Source organism: Melanotaenia boesemani, chromosome 15 (genome assembly GCF_017639745.1).
Source record: "Melanotaenia boesemani isolate fMelBoe1 chromosome 15, fMelBoe1.pri, whole genome shotgun sequence".
Taxonomy (NCBI): Eukaryota; Metazoa; Chordata; class Actinopteri; order Atheriniformes; family Melanotaeniidae; genus Melanotaenia; species Melanotaenia boesemani.
The window spans coordinates 28,504,669-28,508,076 of record NC_055696.1 but is presented as its reverse complement, the minus strand read 5'-3'; the positions used below and the strand labels follow the sequence as shown (position 1 = coordinate 28,508,076).

Below are 3,408 nucleotides of genomic sequence, written 5' to 3'. Positions count from 1 at the left end.
CAATAGGTGGACTGACTGAATTCAGTGAAATTGACCAAATCTGCATTGTACATGACAATGTGTTCTACTTTGTGAAAAAGTTATGTGGTTGGTACCGAGAGCATTATAGAGCCTTTGAACTCAGCCCAGCACCCACAAGAACATTTAGTGTTGTGACACTGAGTGAACTTAATGATATTTATCCACTAATTGACTACAATATCGGATCATGGTGACTTTGAAAAGGCATATTCTGGTAAAAGGTGGGATAGAAGTGGACAATTTGATGATGAAATTAGATTTTTCATTTTGCTAATTTATTTAAAAATGATTATGAAGATGCAGCATGATAAACCTCACCTGCTATACACTGTTTGGCTGCAAAAAATCTATAGTTAATATAGATAATACTATAGTTTTTAGAAATGCTAATCCTTAAGTCATTAAAATGTGTCAAAGCACTGGGTGCCTTCCTATTTGTTTCTTTTCATATCTGTGTGCAGAGTAAACCTCTGAAGATGGAGACCCCTGTGATACGCAAGATCATCTTGACTGATGGCAACTCTCAGAGGTTGACTCTCCTATATGAACTCTCTGCATCTATTGATGACCTTATAGTTGAAGTGCAGACACAGTGTGGACTTGAGGGCCCTTTCAGACTTCAGTTCATGGATATCTTGTTCGGAAATGAGTTCCTTAATCTTACCTCTGTTTCAGAAGTTGAAGACAGGTACTCTTAAAGTCGTTGATAGGCCCACCTCCGTACAGCATGAAGAGATTCCTGCTTTTTTCAATATATATAACGCCACAAGTTCTTGGCCCTTCTTCTGTGCATGATTCTTCATCACTATCAAGTGGAACTGTGGATACAGATGTACTGTCATCCAGTGAATCAACAAGCTCTCGATCCTCTTGGCCTGATGTTTTTTATGTACCAAAGTTCTCCTATGATGCTGAAATCAAGCTTCAGCAGGCAAATATAGCTTACATTAAAAATGGCACAACACTTATTCCAGACCCCAAGTTGAAATCAACCATCCTTGATTCTTTGGTGCAGGAAGTTGTACAGTATAAAGTCTGTGTGAGAGATAAAGAAATGGAACAGGTTGCTCAGAGTCTTATCAAAAAACACCCCTGTTTAACTGAGAAGGGGGTCTTGCACTGGATATGGGGGATGGAAAACTAGTTTGAAGTATAAAATCTCAAACTACCGCATACACCTGAGAAAACTGGGCTGCCCAGAAGTGACAGTTAACTCTTTAAAAACAACCCTGAAGGAAAATGAGTGCAGCCTTTAGTTTGAAAAAGGCCAAGAGAGCAGAAGTGAATTTTTCTCCTGCATACCCATCAACAGAAACTGAGCAGAGTCTGGAGGCCATGCAGAAAGCTCTTCTCTCCGATGTAAAGAAAAAGAACAACAGAGAGGTTGTGAAAGTCAAGATGGAAAGTACATTTACTCACAGAAGACATGAAGTTGTTCCAGATGCACCAATGGTCAGAGATTTCATGCAAAGGTGGCTTGCTCTGTTTGAAGTCAGTGAGGTAAGATTAATATTTATTCTTTAATTTCACCTTTCATTTATGTTTTTTAATACATGTTTTGATAAGATTTTACATACAGGTTTACAACTGCATGTGTTTTATATAAACTTCAAACTTTACCTAATTTCTAGATTCTTCTATTCAATTTAAATTGTGTACTTATTTGTTTTCAGGTCAATGCAGAATTTAGGCGAATTACTACTGACCCACTTCAAAGTTCCTGTCCCAGCTTGATGTGTATTCTGACAGGCTGATGAGGCTCTTCCAAAAGAGAGGTGGCAAACTAGGTGTACAGCTCAAAAAGGTTGTTGAACAAATGGCTGAGGTAAGTTGTTGACGATTAAATTTGTAATTTGACTTTGTATTGTAAATTAACATTTTTGTTTCAGGTGTAGTTTCAGTTATAAACAATCTTTACATTAACTGCTTGCCTGAGCGTCATACACATTTGTAAATACCTTTTAGAAGTAAAAGTAAATGAACCAGTTCAGTCAAAGTAAACATTTCAAATACAAAATTGAAGACTATAAAAACACAAATGCAAAATTAAGCTTGTGCATATAACTATTCTTTAGTCACAAAAAGGCATGCTTCTGCTTTACAATGATTTTATCTAACAAATTGGTCTCTCTCTCTCTCTCTCTCTCTCTAATATATGTATATATATATATATATATATATATATATATATATATATATATATATATATATATATATATATATATATATATATATATATATATATATATATATGATAATCGTAAGCTGGCTGTTGTCATGATTGAAATTTTCCTCAGCTTGTTTGTGATTGGTGCTCCTATTTGTCAGCTTTGTTTGCCTGCATTGGCAGTAGGATGTCCTCTGATATGTTTCTGTACATGTGTAACAAGTAGTTATTTGGTGTATCTTTCTCTTCTTTCTTTTCTCCACTTTCTTTTCATTTCTGCTTACTTTTCATTTTGCCCACTCCTCTTTTTTTCTCTTTTTCTCTCTTTCTTATTTCTCTTATTTTTCTTCTCTTATTTTGTGACTTCGCCCTGTGTATAAAATAAGGTTAAAAGAAATTCACTTGATCTTCTAGGTGGAGTTGTGGATCTCCCTAATATCCATAAATTATGACTGTTAAGTTTATTTCTTTGTTTTTTGATTCTACTTAAAAACAAATTATTTCCTTTCAGTGTGATGATGTAGATGCTGGACGAGAGTGCATCATTAAAGGGGTCTGTATCTATATGGGTGAAGATCCTGAAAGCCTTGTGAAAGAATATGTGGTGTGTACAGGGGACTCTTTTCTCATTTTCCACCATTTTCTTATTAAAATGTTTCTTGGTTTTGTTGGAAAGTGAATAATTTAAAGTTTGCTGGGAATTTCTCAATACAAGTGTTATCACTTCTCATTACCCACCAAGTCACTTCTCATTTACATGTTTTGTCTCTTCTACAGGGCATGGATGGAAAAGCCATGGACGAGGCCATTGAGGACACTACTATTGGTATTTATGTTGTGAAAGAACATTTTTCATATGAGGAACCAGAGGACATTGGCATTGTCCTTGAGGGGATCAAGGTCTTGAGGGATCTTGACAATGTAGCATTAGCTGTCGCTATGTTTGGACTGATATGTGCCCTGAACCTAAGCTACTCTGCTGATCTCCGCTACACGTTTGAGGTAATCCAGAACATTTTCATGGAACTGGATGGAGGCAAACTTTCCAGCAAAGCACTTGCTTTAAAAAACAGCCTCCTAGATGGAACGAGTCAGAGCAGCACTGCCAACGACTTAAAAAACTACAGTATACCTAAATAATGCTGACATCTGCTGTTCCTATAATGTGTAAAGCCTTATTTCACTGTTTTCTCTGTTTTATATTTGTATAATTTTTGTCA

At 35.9% G+C, this 3,408-nt stretch overlaps 1 long non-coding RNA gene across 1 annotated transcript; it reads left to right on the top strand.

Annotated features, from left to right (window-relative positions):
• The first annotated feature begins 523 nt into the window (after window positions 1–523).
• On the top strand, window positions 524–3,068 carry LOC121654053. The gene is made up of 4 exons (XR_006012897.1): window positions 524–1,521; window positions 1,695–1,846; window positions 2,700–2,792; window positions 2,966–3,068. It is a non-coding gene; the product is annotated as an uncharacterized LOC121654053 (long non-coding RNA).
• The last annotated feature ends 340 nt before the right edge of the window (window positions 3,069–3,408 follow it).